This window comes from Pseudophryne corroboree, chromosome 10 (genome assembly GCF_028390025.1).
Source record: "Pseudophryne corroboree isolate aPseCor3 chromosome 10, aPseCor3.hap2, whole genome shotgun sequence".
In the NCBI taxonomy this organism is placed as follows: domain Eukaryota; kingdom Metazoa; phylum Chordata; class Amphibia; order Anura; family Myobatrachidae; genus Pseudophryne; species Pseudophryne corroboree.
The window spans coordinates 381,783,487-381,805,589 of record NC_086453.1 but is presented as its reverse complement, the minus strand read 5'-3'; the positions used below and the strand labels follow the sequence as shown (position 1 = coordinate 381,805,589).

Here is a 22,103-nt window from a genome sequence, read left to right as displayed (position 1 = left end):
TGAGGTTTTGCATGTTTGGTTTGTGCCATGTGGCTTACATGTTCTCCCCTTTTATTTGCAAAACATGTTTTGTTGGGTCATGCTTTAGCACTGGTGTACCACCAGCATAACATGTTGGGGTGCAGGGATGCTTTTACTGGCTTTTTGGCTAGTTTGGGTGAGGTTTTGCAATTTTGTATTTTTTTATTTATGTGTTTGGTCCTGCTTGAGCACTGGGGTCCAGCAGCACGTCATGTTGGGGTGTCTCTAATAGCTTTTTGTTATTTTTTTCATGTTTTTTTTTAAGTTTGGTCATGCTTCAGCACTGCTGCACCCCAACATGTCATGCTGCTGGCACATTTACTTGCTTTTTGCCAGTTTGGCTGTGGTTTTCTATGTGCGAATGTGTGTTTGGTCCTGTTTGGGCACTGTGGTCCCAGCAGCATGACGTGTGGTTGCATGTAATTATGTAATGTGGGGTAAATTTGTAAAAAAACTTTTTATTTTGACACCTGAGATGTCCAGGGACAAGCGCCCCCGATCCCCCCCTTCCCCCCACCCCTCAGAAGAATTTTCCCTGCAAAGCAATGAGGAGTGGGAGCCGACCCAGGAGGAGGATACGACCGACCAGGCATGCAGTGACCAGCCGCGGTCGTCAAGGGACCAAACAGAAAAGAGAGAGAAAAAAAAAAAGGCCTAGAAAGGTAAATACTGACAACACCTGCAGACACAATAGCATCCAACTTGACACACCCATGGGCTAGTTTGCGCACTGCCAGGCACACCTACAGGTATCTTTGCGCACTGCCAGGGATACTGACACACTCACAGGTACATACCAATCATATTAATTGCATGTTTTTTATCCCGAAAGGCAAGAAGCCAGCCAGAGGATCAGTCGGAGGAGGAAGCCTCTGGTGAAGGCACAGGACGGAAGATTCCGTGTGGACCCAGATACACCGAGGCGGAAAACTGTGCCCTAGTGGATGGCGTCGACAGGTCCTACGATGTTCTGTATGGACCAAGGGCACAGACCACAGCAGCTAAGACAAAGCGAAACATCTGGGATGCCATCGCGAGACAAGTCACTGCAGTATCTGGAAACCGCCGGAGCACCAGAAACTGCATGAAGCGGTACAGTGATTGCCGTAGACAGACCAAGAAAAAGATGGGGATTCAGCGCCGACATGAGACAGCTACGGGAGGTGGTCTGGCTCTCAATTTGAAGTGGCTTCCCTGGGAGGAAGATATAAAAATGTGCATAAACCCTGTCATGGTCCCAGGAGTTCGTGGAGGTGTGGACTCCAGCCGTCCTGCTGGCTTTCCCGAGGAGGAAGAACCGCCCAGAAGACGGAAGACGGCGAGAGACAAGCAGTCCAAAAGGAGGTGTGATGGTAAGAATACATTCAGATGAGCTGTACTAAACATTTTTACATTTTTATTTGCTGTGTTTGTTCTTTCCCCCAGATACGCCTGCCCAGAGGACATCACCTGCGCGCAGGACATCGGCAGCGCGCGGACCATCATCTGTGCAGCAAGCATCAGCAGCGTGCAGACCATCACCTGCGCGCCAGACATCATCAGCGCGCAGAAAGTCACCTGCGCGCCAGACATCGTCAGCGCGCAGACCATCACCTGCGCGCCAGACATCAGTGCGCAGAATGTCATCTGCGCGCCAGACACCGTCGGCGACCACGCCACCAGCTGGGCGCCAAACTATATCTCCTGCGCGCAGGGCATCACCAGCTCGTGATCTCTCCAGGAGCTCTGGGACTGTGACACAAGAGCCTCAAGAAGACACTACCCTTGTGGACCCATCACCTGAACTGTTTGAGTCGACAGGGTTAACGGACGAGACTTTTCTAGGGTTTGATGACAGCCGTGCAGACGCATACAGCCATACCCAAGAAAAGTCTCCAGAATTGAGGACCAGTGAAGCTCCTGGAGCAGCGGCACCACCGGATGGAGAAGGTTTTTTTTTTATTTATTTTTTTGGGGTGTGGGGGGTCACCATTTTTGTATAGTTCATTAACTTTATTGTTGTGTTTTTTCTTTTGCAAACAGAGGTGTCACGGACCAGCAGCGGATTTGCATCAGCGATTGGTCCCTACTTCAGGCCGGATCTCTTACAGGATGAGTCGGACAACGAGGCGGAAGTGCAGCAGCCCGCTGTTTCTACATCCCTGTGTGAGTAATTATCTAACAAATTGTGAACCTTCAAACATATGTATGAATGTGTATTATAATTTCTAATTTCTCTATCGTCCTAAGTGGATGCTGGGGTTCCTGAAAGGACCATGGGGTATAGCGGCTCCGCAGGAGACAGGGCACAAAAAAGTAAAGCTTTACTAGGTCAGGTGGTGTGCACTGGCTCCTCCCCCTATGACCCTCCTCCAGACTCCAGTTAGATTTTGTGCCCGAACGAGAAGGGTGCAATCTAGGTGGCTCTCCTAAAGAGCTGCTTAGAGAAAGTTTAGTTTAGGTTTTTTTCTTTACAGTGAGTCCTGCTGGCAACAGGATCACTGCAACGTGGGACTTAGGGGGAAAGTAGTAAACTCACCTGCATGCAGAGTGGATTTGCTGCTTGGCTACTGGACACCATTAGCTCCAGAGGGATCGAACACAGGCCCAGCCGTGGAGTCCGGTCCCGGAGCCGCGCCGCCGACCCCCTTGCAGATGCTGAAGCGTGAAGAGGTCCGGAAACCGGCGGCTGAAGACTCCTCAGTCTTCATAAGGTAGCGCACAGCACTGCAGCTGTGCGCCATTTTCCTCTCAGCACACTTCACTGGGCAGTCACTGAGGGTGCAGAGCGCTGGGGGGGGGCGCTCTGAGAGGCAAATATAAACCTTATACAAGGCTAAAAATACCTCACATATAGCCCATAGGGGCTATATGGAGATATTTAACCCCTGCCTGACTGGAAAAATAGCGGGAGAAGAACCCGCCGAAAAAGGGGCGGGGCCTATCTCCTCAGCACACGGCGCCATTTTCTGTCACAGCTCCGCTGGTCAGAACGGCTCCCAGGTCTCTCCCCTGCACTGCACTACAGAAACAGGGTAAAACAGAGAGGGGGGGCACATTAATGGCTATATATATATATATTAAAGCAGCTATAAGGGAGCACTTAATATAAGGATATCCCTTGTATATATAGCGCTTTGTGGTGTGTGCTGGCAGACTCTCCCTCTGTCTCCCCAAAAGGGCTAGTGGGTCCTGTCTTCATTAGAGCATTCCCTGTGAGTTTGCGGTGTGTGTCGGTACGTGGTGTCGACATGTATGAGGACGATATTGGTGTGGAGGCGGAGCAATTGCCAAATATGCAGATGTCACCCCCCAGGGGGTCGACACCAGAATGGATGCCTTTATTTGTGGAATTACGTGATGGTTTATCTTCCCTTAAACAGTCAGTTGAGGACATGAGGCGGCCGGACAATCAATTAATGCCTGTCCAGGCGCCTCAAACACCGTCAGGGGCTGTAAAACGCCCTTTGCCTCAGTCGGTCGACACAGACCCAGACACGGGCACTGATTCCAGTGACGACGGTAGAAATTCAAACGTATTTTCCAGTAGGGCCACACGTTATATGATTTTGGCAATGAAGGAGACGTTACATTTAGCTGATACTACAGATACCGTAAAACAGGGTATTATGTATGGTGTGAAAAAACTACAAACAGTTTTTCCTGAATCAGAAGAATTAAATGACGTGTGTGATGAAGCGTGGGTTGCTCCTGATAAAAAGTTGATAATTTCAAAAAAGTTATTGGCATTATACCCTTTCCCGCCAGAGGTTAGGGCGCGCTGGGAAACACCCCCTAAGGTGGACAAGGCGCTCACACGCTTATCCAAACAAGTGGCGTTACCCTCTCCTGAGACGGCCGCACTTAAGGATCCATCAGATAGAAAGATGGAAGTTATTCAAAAGAATATATACACACATGCAGGTGTTATACTACGACCAGCTATAGCAACTGCCTGGATGTGCAGTGCTGGAGTAGTTTGGTCAGAATCCCTGATTGAAAATATTGATACCCTAGATAGGGACAATGTTTTACTGTCGTTAGAACAAATAAAGGATGCATTTATCTATATGCGTGATGCACAGAGGGATATTTGCACACTGGCATCTCGGGTGAGTGCTATGTCCATTTCAGCCAGAAGAGCCTTATGGACACGACAGTGGACAGGCGATGCGGATTCAAAACGTCACATGGAGGTTTTGCCGTATAAAGGGGAGGAGTTATTTGGAGTTGGTCTATCAGACTTGGTGGCCACGGCTACTGCCGGGAAATCCACTTTTTTACCTCAAGTCACTCCCCAACAGAGAAAGGCACCGACCTTTCAACCGCAGCCTTTTCGCTCCTACAAAAATAAGAGAGCAAAGGGCTTGTCGTACCTGCCACGAGGCAGAGGAAGAGGGAAGAGACACCAACAGGCAGCTCCTTCCCAGGAACAGAAGCCCTCCCCGGCTCCTGCAAAAACCTCAGCATGACGCTGGGGCCTCTCAAGCGGACTCGGGGACAGTGGGGGGCCGTCTCAAAAATTACAGCGCGCAGTGGGCTCACTCGCAGGTAGACCCCTGGATCCTGCAGATAATATCTCAGGGGTACAGGTTGGAATTAGAGACGGATCCTCCTCATCGTTTCCTGAAGTCTGCCTTACCAACCGTCTCTTCCGAAAGGGAGAGGGTGTTGGAAGCCATTCACAAGCTGTACGCTCAGCAGGTGATAGTCAAAGTACCCCTATTACAACAAGGAAAGGGGTATTATTCCACTCTATTTGTGGTACCGAAGCCGGATGGCTCGGTAAGGCCTATTCTAAATCTGAAGTACTTGAACCTCTACATAAAAAAGTTCAAGTTCAAGATGCAGTCACTCAGAGCAGTGATAGCGAACCTGGAAGAAGGGGACTTTATGGTATCCTTGGACATCAAGGATGCGTATCTACACGTTCCGATTTACCCCGCACACCAGGGGTACCTCAGGTTCATTGTTCAAAACTGTCACTATCAGTTTCAGACGCTGCCGTTCGGATTGTCCACGGCGCCTCGGGTCTTTACCAAGGTAATGGCCGAGATGATGATTCTTCTTCGAAGAAAAGGCGTATTAGTTATCCCATACTTGGACGATCTCCTAATAAGGGCAAGGTCCAGAGAACAGCTGGAGACAGCTTTAGCACTATCTCAAGAGGTGCTAAGACAACACGGGTGGATTCTGAATATTCCAAAATCCCATTTAATCCCGACAACTCGTCTGCTGTTCCTAGGAATGATTCTGGACACGGTTCAGAAAAAGGTTTTCCTTCCAGAGGAAAAAGCCAAGGAGTTATCCGATCTGGTCAGGAACCTCCTAAAACCAGGAAAAGTGTCAGTACATCAATGCACAAGAGTCCTGGGAAAAATGGTGGCTTCTTACGAAGCAATTCCATTCGGCAGATTCCATGCAAGAATATTCCAAAGGGATCTGTTGGACAAATGGTCAGGGTCGCATCTGCAGATGCACCTGCGAATAACCCTGTCACCAAAGACAAGGGTGTCACTTCTGTGGTGGTTGCAGAAGGCTCACCTATTAGAAGGCCGCAGATTCGGCATTCAGGATTGGATCCTGGTGACCACGGACGCCAGCCTGAGAGGCTGGGGAGCAGTCACACAAGGAAGAAACTTCCAGGGAGTATGGACGAGTCTGGAAAAGTCTCTTCACATAAACATTCTGGAACTAAGAGCAATCTACAATGCTCTAAGCCAGGCTGAACTTCTCCTGCAAGGAAAGCCGGTGTTGATTCAGTCGGACAACATCACGGCGGTCGCCCATGTAAACAGGCAGGGCGGCACAAGAAGCAGGAGTGCAATGGCAGAAGCTGCCAAGATTCTTCGCTGGGCGGAGAATCACGTGATAGCACTGTCAGCAGTGTTCATCCCGGGCGTGGACAACTGGGAAGCAGACTTCCTCAGCAGACACGATCTTCATCCGGGAGAGTGGGGTCTACATCCAGAAGTCTTCAACATGTTAATAGACCGTTGGGAAAGACCAATTGTAGACATGATGGCGTCTCGCCTCAACAAGAAACTGGACAAATATTGCGCCAGGTCAAGAGATCCACAGGCAATAGCTGTGGACGCACTGGTAACTCCTTGGGTGTACCAGTCAGTGTATGTGTTTCCTCCTCTGCCGCTCATACCAAAGGTATTGAAGATCATACGGCAAAGAAGAGTAAGAACAATACTAGTGGTTCCGGATTGGCCGAGAAGGACTTGGTATCCGGAACTTCAAGAGATGCTCACGGACGAACCGTGGCCTCTACCTCTGAGAAGGGACCTGCTACAGCAGGGTCCCTGTCTTTTTCAAGACTTACCGCGGCTGCGTTTGACGGCATGGCGGTTGAACGCCAGATCCTAAAAGGGAAAGGCATTCCAGAAGAAGTCATTACTACCTTGATTAAGGCACGGAAGGAAGTCACCGTGAAACATTATCACCGCATTTGGCGAAAATATGTAGCGTGGTGCGAGGATCGGAGGGTTCCGACGGAGGAATTCCAACTGGGTCGTTTCCTACATTTCCTGCAATCAGGATTATCTATGGGTCTCAAATTGGGATCCATTAAGGTTCAAATTTCGGCCCTGTCAATATTCTTCCAAAAAGAATTGGCCTCTGTCCCTGAGGTCCAGACTTTTGTCAAGGGAGTACTGCATATACAGCCTCCTGTGGTGCCTCCGGTGGCACCGTGGGATCTAAATGTAGTTTTAGATTTCCTCAAATCCCATTGGTTTGAACCATTGAAAAAGGTGGATTTGAAATATCTCACATTGAAAGTGACTATGTTACTAGCCCTGGCCTCTGCCAGGAGAGTATCTGAATTGGCGGCTTTATCTTATAAAAGTCCTTATCTAATCTTCCATTCGGATAGGGCAGAACTGCGGACTCGTCCGCATTTTCTCCCTAAAGTGGTATCAGCATTTCATCTGAACCAACCTATTGTGGTGCCTGCGGCCACTAGCGACTTGGAGGACTCCAAGTTGTTGGACGTTGTCAGAGCCTTAAAAATATACATTGCAAGGACGGCTGGAGTCAGAAAATCTGACTCGCTGTTTATATTGTATGCACCCAACAAGTTGGGCGCACCTGCTTCTAAGCAGTCGATTGCTCGTTGGATTTGTAACACAATTCAACTTGCACATTCTGTGGCAGGCCTGCCACAGCCTAAAACTGTAAAAGCCCACTCCACAAGGAAGGTGGGCTCATCTTGGGCGGCTGCCCGAGGGGTCTCGGCATTACAACTCTGCCGAGCAGCTACGTGGTCGGGGGAGAACACGTTTGTAAAATTTTACAAATTTGATACCCTGGCAAAGGAGGACCTGGAGTTCTCTCATTCGGTGCTGCAGAGTCATCCGCACTCTCCCGCCCGTTTGGGAGCTTTGGTATAATCCCCATGGTCCTTTCAGGAACCCCAGCATCCACTTAGGACGATAGAGAAAATAAGAATTTACTTACCGATAATTCTATTTCTCGGAGTCCGTAGTGGATGCTGGGCGCCCATCCCAAGTGCGGATTATCTGCAATACTTGTACATAGTTATTGTTAACTAATTCGGGTTATTGTTAAGGAGCCATCTTTAAGAGGCCCTTTCTGTTGTCATACTGTTAACTGGGTTTAGATCACAAGTTGTACGGTGTGATTGGTGTGGCTGGTATGAGTCTTACCCGGGATTCAAAATGCCTCCCTTATTGTGTATGCTCGTCCGGGCACAGTACCTAACTGGAGTCTGGAGGAGGGTCATAGGGGGAGGAGCCAGTGCACACCACCTGACCTAGTAAAGCTTTACTTTTTTGTGCCCTGTCTCCTGCGGAGCCGCTATACCCCATGGTCCTTTCAGGAACCCCAGCATCCACTACGGACTCCGAGAAATAGAATTATCGGTAAGTAAATTCTTATTTTTGTTTTCAGCTGCACAAATGCAATTGGTGGCAGACATTCAGCAAGGGCAGGATCCCTCAAATGTTCAGAGGGTAAATACCCTGGCAGCAGAGATGAATGGCCGCCAGGATAGTTATCGGGATGTCGTTGATACCAGACTGGACGCCATTGAGAAGACAATGGAGAAGATGGCAACCAGTATGGTTGAAATGCAGAAGGCTCTTGCCGTCAGCACGGCAGAAACGCTAAAGACCAGGCAAGCAGATCACAGGGAGAGTATGGACATCCTTCACGTTCTGGTCACATCCATCAACCTGGTGGTGGATAACATGGCATGCCAGGCACACAGCATTCAGAACATGTCGGAGAGCCAACGACATTCCTCAGCCAGCCACCAGATCATCGCAACAACGCTACAGATGATCTACGATAAGCTCCCAGAGCCAGCTCATCAACACGCTGGTCAACCACCACATCTGCCACCACAAGCCACACTGACGCCTCCTGCCCTTGCTCCACCACAATCCTGATATGGACAGTCACAGCTGTACCAAGGATATACAGGGATGTACCCCACCTACCAGATGCCTCCACCACCAACACCGGCCACAACATCTACACCAGCACGGCCACCAAGGCCAACTCAACGCTCTCCACAGCCGCCCAGGACATCGTCGACACATCAGGAGGAAGAGGATCCGGACAGCCAACAACCACCATAAGCGCGGTCGTATTGTTTTATTATTTACTATTGTTTTTCATGTTTCCCTTTCTCTCCCTCCCATTAGTTTTTTTTTCTTCTTACTATTGTTTTAAATTTGTGTTGGCCTCCCCCACCCCCCACCGGGTACTACCAAGGAGCTATATGTCTAGACATACATGCTCGGGCATGTATGCGTGTGGTAACTGATGAAAGCTCCTTGTGGTTACATATATGATCAGGGCCGAAACTAGGGGGGGGCTAGGGGGGCAGGCGACCTGGGCGCCAGATTGGAGGGGGCGCCGAGACCCCCTAACACCCGCCGCGGCACTTACTTTTAAACCCCCTTCTCCCGAGTGCCCAGCTCGGGGGGCGGGGTTTCGCGGAATGACGCGATTGCGTCGTGACGTCACGGCGCAAACGCGTCATTCCACGAAACCCCGCCGGAGGAGGGAGAAGGGGGAGCCCGGAGCCGCGCAGACGAGGAGGGAGAGGCGGCTGAAGAGCGGCGAGAACCGCTTCAAATGTAAGTCAGCCCCTCTCCCTTCCTCTCTCTCTCGCTCCCTCCACCACCTGCCGCTATGTGTAAAATGGGGACCTGTGCCTGCCGCTATGTGTAAAATGGGGACCTGTGCCTGCCGCTATGTGTAAAATGGGGACCTGTGCCTGCCGCTATGTGTAAAATGGGGACCTGTGCCTGCCGCTATGTGTAAAATGGGGACACTTGCCAGCGTACTGTGTAAAATGGGGACCTGTGCCTGCCGCTATGTGTAAAATGGGGACACTTGCCAGCGTACTGTGTAAAATGGGGACCTGTGCCTGCCGCAATGTGTAAAATGGGGACACTTGCCAGCGTACTGTGTAAAATGGGGACCTGTGCCTGCCGCAATGTGTAAAATGGGGACACTTGCCAGCGTACTGTGTAAAATGGGGACCTGTGCCTGCCGCTATGTGTAAAATGGGGACCTGTGCCTGCCGCAATGTGTAAAATGGGGACACTTGCCAGCGTACTGTGTAAAATGGGGACCTGTGCCTGCCGCAATGTGTAAAATGGGGACCTGTGCCTGCCGCAATGTGTAAAATGGGGACACGTGCCTGCCGCAATGTGTAAAATAGGGACACTTTTTCCTGCCGCAATGTGTAAAATGGGGACACTTTTTCCTGCCGCAATGTGTAAAATGGGGACACCTGTCTGCCGCAATGTGTTAAATGGGGAATGGGGACACTTGCCTGTCGTACTGTGTAAAATGGGGACACTTTTTCCTGGATATGAAATTTATGTTAGAAAAGGCAGTTTTTCAGGTAAAAAAGTTCTGAAAGAGATATATATATATATATATATATATAATATTTTTATTCATTTATTTTTTATTTTTTTTATTTTATTTTATTATTTTTATTTATTTATTGTAAAATATTTTTTTTTTTTTTTGCGGGGGGGTGGGGGGTGGGGGGGGGGTGTCAAATGACTACCTTGCCCCGGGTGACAAAAATCCTAGTTTCGGCCCTGATATGATGGGCCAAAGAGCTATTCTGATACCTTTTTTTTTTTTATAAAAAAAATAATAATTCCATTTTGAATTGTTGTAAATTAGGCTTTCACTGTTGTGTGAATTTACTATTCACTAGTGTTTATTTTTGGCTTCTTCATAGGATTGGTTGAAAAATTGAAGTGGACGGCGTAGTTCGTGTTGTGCGTACCAAGGTGAGTAAAGCTATGTTTCAATGTACATATTCAATAAACTTTGTCCCGCTTGCCCTTGGAGAACCACACAGTCCAGCAATGGGTCATGCTGGACTGTGTGGTTCCACAAGTGCAGGCGTGTCAAAGTGCTGAACACTGACACCACTCTGCCACTTTGGACCGCCTGCTCTTGAGGGAACAACACAGTCCAGCAATGTATCATGCTGGACTATGTGGTTCCACAAGTGCAGGCATGTCAAAATGCTGAACACTGACACCCCTCTGCCGCTTTGGAACGCCTGACCTTGAGGGAACAAAGTCCAGCAATGGGTCATGCTGGGCTGTGTGGTTCCACAAATGTTCTTGGTAAAGGAATGTGAACATGACATCATTACAGTGTCTTTAATAGGGTATTTCTTTTTTTTTTAACAGATATCTACACTTGAAAGAGGAATGTATAAAGAAGAACAAAGACTTCTGTTTTGTTTTATTACAGTTTATTTTTTAATACAAAATAAAAAACAAGTGTAATATTCTGCAATAAATTGTTAAATTGAGAAGTTTTGTGTTTTTTTCTTTAAATTCTTAGTAAATGAAATGTAAAATAGGGCATTTCAGAGATGCGGTGGTATTGAAGGTATTGTGGTAGGTCAGCCATGGTACAGCAGGGGAACTGTTGTGTCACTTCACATCCACGCTGGTTACTGCAACTTGGGAAGGATACTCTGCAAGACCTGTGGAAGAGAATAGAATGAGGTTCCAGGTATTGGTAATAGTGTCATCCTTCGTGGAAAAGACAAGGTACCAGCAACATTGCAAACAAACAAGTTACATCGGCCTTTGTCCAAAATGCAATCCTCCAGCAGTTGAGAAACTACACATCCCAGCATGCCCTGACACAGCGTAAGCATTGCTGTGTCAGGGCATGATTGGATATGCAGTTTTGCAAATGCCGGAGGGCCGCAGTTTGGACATGCCTGGGTTACTTGGACAAGAGGGAGTTTTGGGCAATACATCTCACCTGAGGGGGGTGTCTGCTACATGGCGGAGGTTCAGGTCCACATCACAAGTATGTCACCCATGGTACAGCTGGGGTACTGTCGTGTCATTTCACATCCACGCTGGGTACAGAACTTTGGGAAGGATACTTCATAAGACCTGTGGAAGTGAAAAAGGATTAAGTACCAGGTAATTTGAGAGCGTTTCCTCCACCCTGTGAAAGAACAAGAGGTCCCAGCAACACTGCGCATGCACACAGGTTACTCAGAAAAGATGGAGTTTTGGCCAATACATCTCACCTGAAAGAGTGACTCTGTAACATGGCGGTGGTTCAGGTCCACATCACAAGTAGGATGTCCATGGTAGAGGGGGTAAACTGGCCAAATAACTGCGGCAAACCAACAACAGAAAAAAACTGGGGGTAACAGGGTGTCAACCGGACGAAAATATTCCTGGGAAGGGCCGTCAACAGGACGTAAACTGTGCAACTCTGTAATACTGTACATAAATAAACATTTTTTTTTAGAATATGACAATCTCAGTTTACAGGAAAATACAAATATTACAAGTATACTCACAGGCAGTGGAAAAAAAAGTGTTGATCAGCGTCCTTCGAGAATCATCTCCATCGTCCATACCTACCGGTGGAGCAGAAGAACGGTTCCTGCGTCGGAAAGCCCTGCGACGAAGAGTCACCGGCAAACGGTTTGCGACACATATGTTGTGTAAAATACAACATGCATTTACCATGCCGCAAACCTTCGCCGGTGAGTACAAAAGAGCACCACCGGAAGTGTCTATACATCTAAACCGGCTTTTAAGTACACCGAAGGCACGCTAAATTACTCGCCTCGATGCCATGTGTGTCTCTTGGTACCGTTCTTCAGCTTCACCAACAGGATTAGACAATGGGGTCAAAACCAAAATTTGTTGGGATAACCCGCATCGCCTATAGGAAAAAGAAAAATGGTGGATAATATAAAAAAATAAATGTAAAAAAATAATAAAAAAAATAAAAAATAAAAAAAATTACCTAACAGGCAGCCACTCGGCATTTTTCCTGTCTCGAAATTGTCAAACAGCGATGACTGGCTTAGGATGAAGGAGTCATGAGATGACCCAGGAAATCCCACAAAAATATTTGTAAGTTTCATATTGGCATCACCGACCGCCTGTATATTCATGGAAAGGAAGCGTTTTCGGTTCCGAAAACATTCTTCCGAATTCCGTGGCGGCCTGATTTGCACATGGGTACAGTCAATTGCGCCCAGAACATTGGGAAATTTGTATTTGGTGAAAAAGCCTAATTGGATCTCACGCCATCCGCTGACTCTATCTGGAAATCTGATGAACTGGGTCGTCAATTTGCGGAAAGCCCTAATGACCTGGGTTATACAGCGCGACAGTGTCGGCTGTGAAAAACCGCATGTTTGAGACAAAGTAGGCTGGAATGTGCCTGACGCTAAAAAATGTAACGTAGCCAGCAGTTTCTGGAAACCGCTGACTGCGCGATTGGTCCGTGCCCGAGGATCCAGGTCGGCCTCCAACAGATCGTACAGCGAATATATTTCGCGAGTCGATAAGCGATAATTTTGAATCACCTCGAACTCGCTGAGATCCTCCAGTTCACGCCTAGTGCGATACTGGCGTGGACGTGGAAATGAAACACGCAATACTGACTCACCCAATGCAGACATTTGCTGACCTTGATCCTGATGTTCAACAGCCCTTTCTTCCTCCATACTTGCAGCCAGCATGAACATCACAATCTGGTCAGAAAAAGGCTCCATCATTGTAGTCAGTACAAAAATAGGATATAAATGTGGTAAAACGCAAGGATTGTCCTAAAAAAACGATTCCACAAGAGAGCTGACTGTAATGGCTCCTTCTCCCTAGAAGTCTCAAAAACGGGAGTGAGGAGAGAGGAGTGGCTTTGGAGAAGTGTATCCTGGGTAAAACTGTGGAATCATGGGTACATTTCCCTCAGCTTAGTGCAGGAAAAAATATTCTTTAAAAAAATCAATTAAATAATACTTGTGGGTCATAAATAGACAAACCAAGTAGATAATCCCTACTAATATAAATAGATAGGCTATTAGCAATCAAAAAAGCACCAAAAAATACTTGCTATTACAAATTTTCTGTAAACTTTGAAAAGAAGAAAGAAGACTCTTTTTGGGAAGCACTCATATACAGATAATATTGTACGACTCAATGTCAAAAAATAGCTAGCTAAAATACAAAATTTTTATTAATTCTCATTAAAAATGATTATTGGGGAGTTCAAATAGGCGCCAATATATGTTTGAATAGTGACAATGCGAAAATATGGGGAATAATGTACAAAATACGAGGTGCCAATACCTAATTCTGGCCGAGATGGGTATATCTATGATTTTGTTGATATTTGTACTCCAGCTGTGGATCAGTCTGTAATTATAAGTTGCTCATTCGTTGGAAATATGACCGTCATTTGTAAACTGCTATATATCTGAAAGGATTGCCCCTATATTCTTTAACCCTCGATGTGATGGCCTCTCAGACGTCTGTGAGTGTAAACCTTTAGCCACAAGGAACATGCACAACACAAGCAGTAAAGATTCACACTGTTTATTGTTCGTTTAACAAAAGTATATAAAAGAAAGGATTTAGGGCGTGTATATCCCAAGTCAATAACTAATTGGACAGAACACAAAAAGGGGCTAACATAACATGATTGGCTAGGAACTGCCGCAGTGGAAGGATATGCATATATGGGCAAGTTTGTATTTCAAATAGGGAGGTTGTTCACACGGTATAAAAAAGATAAGAGACAAGGACAGTAGCAAGGAATGTGCTGGAACATTAAGTTCTATAACACAAGCAATTCTATGACATTGAAGCAGAGACGAGCTTTAACCCTTTCAATCCCCTCTTAGAATCATTATTGTTATACTATATGATTCTTGCAAAGCTTACGTCTTTCTGCGCGCCAATGGCGCAATTTTTAGCCTGAGCGGGAGTTGCAGTAATTGTTGGGCATTTTAAGAAGGGTTAATCGTTGAGTTAATGATGTTCCGTGTTTACCCTTTTCATCTAAGGCTTCAGCGGGCTTATAGCCCCATGGGGTACCTGTGTTCCAGGCAGCCGCGGACCATGAGCTGCAATCATTTCCCCAGTTATGGCCTGTAACGCAAATATAAGGTACCTCGGGGCTTAGGTTGTCTGTGGTGTCAGCGCGGATCTGGTAGTCAACAGACTTTTGGACAGCAGCTAGTTGGGGGAATTGGAAATAATCTAGTATGTAGGTTGCGGTGTATGTGGTGGAAGAGTTATACCATAGTGTCAGTTTCCCTTATTCTGAGTTATATCAACCTCAGTCATTGAGAGGGGAAAAATGGGCCAGTAGGGCTATCAAGATAGTCCCCAGGGTAAAGATAGGGGGCAGGTTCTTCATCGTTTTCTGTTCTTCTGTCTTCGCTAGGTGGGAGGTCAGGGCTGTCTGCACCGGTTCGTACCTCACTGGAATCACTTGCTTCCCTCTCTAGGTCTGGTCTAGGAACCTTTTTTACTCGGGATGCATGGATCCAGGTAGGACTTTTCCTCTGTCAGGACTGCTGTTCGGGTAACTGCTACGACCTCTGTCTCTGGACCATAGGTGAAGTCTCCTGGGCTCTTGTTCCTGGGGAGCACCTTCACCACGACTCTGTCTCCGACTTTAAAGGGGTGTGTAGGTTCCTGTGGATTCAAAGGGTTTTTACAAACAACCTCATGTTCAATTTCATCAAGTTTGGTTATGAGGGCCCTGACATACTCTTCCCTTATAAATTCTAGATCTCCTTCCTGTATTACTAGTGGTTTCTTAGCCCAGGGTGTGGGGAAGGGTCTACCCATTAGTATTTCAAAGGGTGAGTATCCTAGAGTTTTCTGTGGGGTCATTCTGATTTCTGCTAGGACAATGGGAAGGACCTGCTTCCATTTGTGGAAGGTACCTCCTGTGGCCTTCCTTAGTTTGTCTTTGAGGGTCCTATTCATTCTTCCTACGACCCCTGAACTCTGCAGGTGGTACCGAGCTTTTACTAAGGCCTGTGTGATTTTGGCTGTAAAGGCTGAGCCTTTATCACTATTTATTTGCAGGGGGCACCCCCATCTAGGGATGATTTTCTGTGTTAGGATTCTTGCTACTGTCTTGGCATCCTCTGACTTAGTTAGGAATACTTCTGGCCAGCGAGAGAACATATCTACAATGACCAGGGCATATTCTTGTTTACCTGTACCAGGGATATGGGTAAAATCAATTTGTAAGTGTGTAAAAGGGGTGGTGGGGTATTCAAGATGCTGGTGTTTAGCTTTATTAGGGTTGTTCCTGAGGCAAGTGATGCATCTGCTAACATACTGGTCCACAAGTGATTTGGCATTAGTAACATAAAAATCATTGGTTAGTAGGAGGAGTGTTGTGGCTTCACCACGGTGACCAACACCACGGCACTGGGCAACGAGCAAAGGGGCACTGGACTGGGGTATACAGGGTTTCCCCTCTTTGCAGATTAATCCTGATTTAGGATTTTTTCTGCAGAATTGGGTAAGTCCAGTCGGAGAGATCAGTATTAGTCGCAGCAGCTTGAAGTTGAGTGAGCAGATGGACGTTGTCAAGGGAGGGACATGCTCTAGTGAGTGCAATGAGTTCTGCAGCTTGCGCGGACTGACAAGGCATTGGCAGGGTTTCCAACACAGTGTCAGGGAGGGTGACAATGGCATAGCCAGCCTGGTATGTATTGTCATTGGGCCTACTACAGGAGCCGTCAACAAAAACTATGTCTGCGCCTGGTATGGGAACGGGAGACATGTCAAGTCTGGGAGAAGTTTCAGCTTCAATGGAAGCAGCACAGTAGGTCGGGTGGTTCATCCTCGTGACCTTTCAAGCCTAAAAGGGCATTGAGAATGGGTGCAGGGCCAGAAGAACTAGCAGTGTACTTAATGGTAAGGGTAGGGTTACTCAAAAGGAGTACTTCATATCCACTAAGGCGTTGTGCTGACATGTGCTGTGTGTGTAAGCCTTTAAGTATTGCCAGGACATCATGTGTGGTGTGGAGTACTGTGATGTGGCCTAAAGTGAGGGTAGTGGCCATTTCTGCAACCATTGCACAGGCTGCCAAAGCCCTGAGGCAGGCAGGCATACCTTGCACAGACACTGGCATGACTTTGAAAAAAAAATGCCACGGGGCGCAACTTCCCTCCATGAAACTGTGTGAGCACCCCCGCCATGGTTTTACAATTGTCCCTTGCATATAGATGGAAAGGTAGTACATAATTGGGGAGGCCAAGTGCCGGACTTTTCATCAACATACATTTTAAACTTTCATATGCAGTTAACATTTCTTGTGACCATTGTACAGTTTTAGGTTTGTCCTTCAGTGTGGCTTGTCTCAAAATGTTATCATAATAAGAGCAATCAGAAATCCACTGTCTGCAGTAATTTACCATACCCAGGAAGGACAGTAGTTCCCTCTGGGTAGTTGGGGTGACCAGGCCCAATACAGACTGTATGCGTTGTGGACTGATTTTCCTCTCTCCCTGAGTGAGCACAAAACCTAAGTAATCAACATGCTTTTTACACCATTGCATTTTTGTTTTGGACACCTTGTGTCCACATTCACAAAGCCAGTTTAGTAATGAAACACCATCCTCTCGGCAGGCCTCCTCAGTTTTACTACAGAGCAGCAGATCATCTGCATACTGTAGCAGGACTGAACCATGGTGAGGTTGCCAGGGCCCCAATGTGGCCTGGAGACAACAGGTGCGTCAATAATCTGCACCAGGTAAGTTGTTTACCCTCAAAAGAAAAGGCAAAAAGTAATTGTGTCTGTGAATCTACAGGTATGCTGAAAAAGGCATTCTTCAAATCAATTACAGAGAAGAACGCAGCATCTGCAGGGATTGCAGAAATGAGTGAGTTTACATCTGGAACAATTGGTGCAATTGGGACAATTAACTGATTGATCGCTCTGAGATCCTGTACAAATCTTATACTGCCATCAGCTTTGGCAACAGGGTTCACAGGAGTACAGTATGGTGATACAATATGTCTGAGAATACCCTGTTGTAAGAATTGCTGTATCATGGGGCGGAGACCTTCTATCTTTTCTGGTGAGAGGGGATACTGCATAGGTCAGAACACAAAACACTGGTTGTTGCACCGCTGTCCACTAAAAAGGGAATTTTACTTCCATTTATAATAAGTGGCAGCAGAGGTGAATCTTTACTATGACGGGTGAGTTGAATAAAGGCTGGGATACCCTCCTCCGGGCCCCGTCAGTGCGCGGGGTCTTTGGAATCTTCCCTGACTGCGGGGTTGGTTCTGTCTGTCAAAGCGTCTGGAGTTCTGATAGTTATGAGTGAGTGCAGGTTTCTTTACATCAAAACACCCTGCAGCCTCTTTCTCATACAGAAGTTTTTTTTTTTAAATCTATCGTACTATCAGAAGTCCAGGAAGAGACATTTTGCTTAACAGAAACTATGACAGAAGGTAGAAGGTTGTTAATGAAGGTGGAAATGAGTAAGCTTTCTGAGTTAAGCAAAGGTAAGCCAGCGTCATCTGTCCAGCAGTCCTTAAACCTTTTCCAAAACTCAGTAACAGACTCCGAAGGTTTCTGTTTACAAGCTACAGCGACAGGCAAAAAAGCACAGGCAAAGGAGCACGGGTTTTAAAGACTTCCTTCATATGTGTATCGCTGCGTCCTTTGCAAGCTTTGCGCAAATAAGATATACAGCCATCGAGGGTAATAGTGGGCTTGGGACAGTGTTTTACTATTATCTAAACTCTGGGTTACTGGTGCGTTAGGGATAGAGCTAGTGGACGCACCCTCCAGCAGTGGAGTTGGAGGCGATCCCATCTGGTGTGAAAGGGTTACTGCTGCCAAGAGATCTGTGTCTCCGAGCGCAGGATACATTGGAATGCAAGGGGGAGGCGAGAGGGATTTCAAAGACTTACAGTTTCTCACTTCTTCGCTTCTGTGCTGTTGGGAACTGACATTTTTTTTAATCCTCCATATAGAAAGGGTAATTACTGCCTTCCCGTAGGAATGGGTCCTGTCCTGCTTTCTCTGTCCATCCCGCTAAATTATCCACCCATGGGTTAACTAAGTAATACTCTGAGGTAGAGTTGCGGGCGACATACATCTTGCATGTCTCACCAGGGAGGGGCGGGGGATATGTAGTTTTTTTTACTCTGACTAGAGCCCATTGTCAGACAGTAATATAAATCAACAGTACAACTTTAAAAGAAAATATCTAAAATTTACAACACTCTACTATACATGCATCAGCTAACCAGTTAATTAGTCATTGACAATATCACAATATTATCTGTATAGTGAGAACATGAAATCTTTTGACGTGTACGATACTTACCATTCGTACAAGATGTCAGAAAAATACAGCGTTTTAAACAGGAAGCAGGAAAAGTGTTTGAGTAAAGATATCTGGCAGACGAAAACTTACCAGCCGTCTGATCAAATATAAGAACTTATCTCACTACAAACATACAAGAATATATAGACGATCAAATCGAGGTATTCTCTACGTTACGTATAGACTCCCAGGTCTATTTTAAGTATCCCAGATACTAACGTCACGTTATGTATAGACTCCCAGGTCTATTTTAAGTATCCCAGATACTAACGTCACGTTATGTATAGACTCCCAGGTCTATTTTAAGTATCCCAGATACTAACGTCTTTGGAGAATTGCGCTTGGACCCCTGGTCCCTTCTCAGACGTATCTTTAAGTCCCAGACATTAAAGATGTTTGGTCACGTGTTCCCAGAACACTGACACGGATTCAGCTTCAGTGTATGACCGCAATCCCGTATGGCAAAGACAGACAATAAATTCTCTATCTTACCATCCAGGGACGATCACTGAATCGCGGACGGAGCCCCCACTTGAAAGGATTGCCCCTATATTCTTTAACCCTCGATGTGATGGCCTCTCAGACGTCTGTGAGTGTAAACCTTTAGCCACAAGGAACATACACAACACAAGCAGTAAAGATTCACACTGTTTATTGTTCGTTTAACAAAAGTATATAAAAGAAAGGATTTAGGGCGTGTATATCCCAAGTCAATAACTAATTGGACAGAACACAAAAAGGGGCTAACATAACATGATTGGCTAGGAACTGCCGCAGTGGAAGGATATGCATATATGGGCAAGTTTGTATTTCAAATAGGGAGGTTGTTCACACGGTATAAAAAAGATAAGAGACAAGGACAGTAGCAAGGAATGTGCTGGAACATTAAGTTCTATAACACAAGCAATTCTATGACATTGAAGCAGAGACGAGCTTTAACCCTTTCAATATCCCAATTGGGAATTTTGATCCTAGCAGATGGTTGAATCATAGGTCATGACCGAGACGTAAGATAGTGCTCTATTAATAGTGACAGACGGGCGGCAAATATTTGCAGTACCAGGGTGTTCCTTAGTAGTCTCCTATCCAAGTACTTAACCCGGCCCTCCACTGCTTGGCTTCCAAGATCAGATGAGATTGGGCATCTCCAGCGGGGTATGACCGCAGACCTTATGCTCACCCTTGTCACGCTGTGTCCAAAATTGGGCACAGATAAGAGCCGATTAATATTGTCGTATGAGCCGCAAGTTTGAAAGAAACACAGCTGATTTGATGTGAAAAAAAGGGGGGGGGAATTTCTTATCACAGATGATACGGTATACTTAAGGATTAAATACCCATCTAAATTGTCAGGGCTTAAGTAGTCGCAATATAAGTAGGAAAAGACCTATATGTTGCATAATTATCACATGCATGTAAATCAAACATTGAATAAATGATATTATTATAATCATGCAAAAGAATGGAACCTCCAAATTTGGTCTCCAAAACCACAAATTGCATGCGTAGTTACACTATAAATTGTGAAAATCAACTGAGCAGTGAAAACTACAACTCTCAAAAACCAATCACGAATTAATATCAACTGAGTTGACACAGTATGTATTCCATATGATACAAGCTAAACATAAATTAATGTTGAAAAAAAAATTTTTTTGCAGTGTAAAGGAGAAGAGAGAAGGCGTTTTTGTTTTTGTTTTAAATGGGATCCAAGGTTTAGCAGATGTATCCACATCTGCTTTTTTGATAAAGATATGGACCCCAAAATAAGTTTAGTACTTATTCCTTTGCTGTTGATAATTAATGTCACTCAAGCTTTATGCGAAACGTACGTCAGGAGACTACATCCTCACGGTCACGTGGTGCGCACACGTGACCGCAACGAGCCGCTCTCGGCTAAGTCCGTCGCCTAGGGAACCGGAACAACAGGAAGTACAGTGCGGCCGGAGCCCGACAACAGGCCCAACGTGGGCAGACGCGGGCGGACGCGGCCGGCACCTTTCAGACATCAGGATCTCCCTCTTCATACAAGTAGGATCTAAACCAAAAAATTGTATATCAGGTTTGGATACTTACTATTTATGCATCAGCGCATGGACAGGTATCTATTAAAATCCTACCTATATGCTACACAGACTGTTATACTATATTGAGTGACATTAATTATCAACAGCAAAGGAATAAGTACTAAACTTATTTTGGGGTAGTGTAACTACGCATGCAATTTGTGGTTTTGGAGACCAAATTTGGAGGTTCCATTCTTTTGCATGATTATAATAATATCATTTATTCAATGTTTGATTTACATGCATGTGATAATTATGCAACATATAGGTCTTTTCCTACTTATATTGCGACTACTTAAGCCCTGACAATTTAGATGGGTATTTAATCCTTAAGTATACCGTATCATCTGTGATAAGAAATTCCCCCCCCCTTTTTTTCACATCAAATCAGCTGTGTTTCTTTCAAACTTGCGGCTCATACGACAATATTAATCGGCTCTTATCTGTGCCCAATTTTGGACACAGCGTGACAAGGGTGAGCATAAGGTCTGCGGTCATACCCCGCTGGAGATGCCCAATCTCATCTGATCTTGGAAGCCAAGCAGTGGAGGGCCGGGTTAAGTACTTGGATAGGAGACTACTAAGGAACACCCTGGTACTGCAAATATTTGCCGCCCGTCTGTCACTATTAATAGAGCACTATCTTACGTCTCGGTCATGACCTATGATTCAACCATCTGCTAGGATCAAAATTCCCAATTGGGATATATAGCAGTTTACAAATGACGGTCATATTTCCAACGAATGAGCAACTTATAATTACAGACTGATCCACAGCTGGAGTACAAATATCAACAAAATCATAGATATACCCATCTCGGCCAGAATTAGGTATTGGCACCTCGTATTTTGTACATTATTCCCCATATTTTCGCATTGTCACTATTCAAACATATATTGGCGCCTATTTGAACTCCCCAATAATCATTTTTAATGAGAATTAATAAAAATTTTGTATTTTAGCTAGCTATTTTTTGACATTGAGTCGTACAATATTATCTGTATATGAGTGCTTCCCAAAAAGAGTCTTCTTTCTTCTTTTCAAAGTTTACATCATGTTTAACTGACTCGGGGGAGCACCACTGATGGGTAGTCTTTTGATACAAAAAGGAATGTGTTACCTTATATATCTGCTCCCCAAAATAAGGATTTGAACCCTAAATTCTATTATCAGTATTTACAGATAATTATCATTACACATATACACCATAAGACCAGTGCGGTTTCCAATCTTTGTTTCTCATATTAAAAATTTTCATCAGAACACGCCAGAAAAAGGAGGCGCAATGAAATTGACGAAATGACTGTCGAAAAGCACTGTTGTCGAATCGACATTCTTCAATTGAATATACTTTTGTCGAAAAGCCGCATTTTT

General features: G+C 45.7%; 2 long non-coding RNA genes and 2 pseudogenes across 2 annotated transcripts; 2 read left to right on the top strand and 2 right to left on the bottom strand.

Moving 5' to 3' along the window:
• The first annotated feature begins 509 nt into the window (after positions 1–509).
• LOC134965699 (uncharacterized) lies at positions 510–2,158 on the top strand. Its single transcript, XR_010188500.1, has 3 exons — positions 510–683; positions 854–1,950; positions 2,044–2,158. It is a non-coding gene; the product is annotated as an uncharacterized LOC134965699 (long non-coding RNA).
• Positions 2,159–10,847: 8,689 nt separating this feature from the next.
• LOC134965697 (uncharacterized) lies at positions 10,848–12,217 on the bottom strand. The gene is made up of 4 exons (XR_010188499.1): positions 11,852–12,217; positions 11,573–11,771; positions 11,296–11,432; positions 10,848–11,008 (listed from the first exon to the last, which is right to left on the bottom strand). It is a non-coding gene; the product is annotated as an uncharacterized LOC134965697 (long non-coding RNA).
• A 7,493-nt stretch (positions 12,218–19,710) lies between these two features.
• On the bottom strand, positions 19,711–19,831 carry LOC134968221 (5S ribosomal RNA; annotated as a pseudogene).
• Positions 19,832–21,214: 1,383 nt separating this feature from the next.
• On the top strand, positions 21,215–21,335 carry LOC134968219 (5S ribosomal RNA; annotated as a pseudogene).
• Positions 21,336–22,103: the final 768 nt, after the last annotated feature.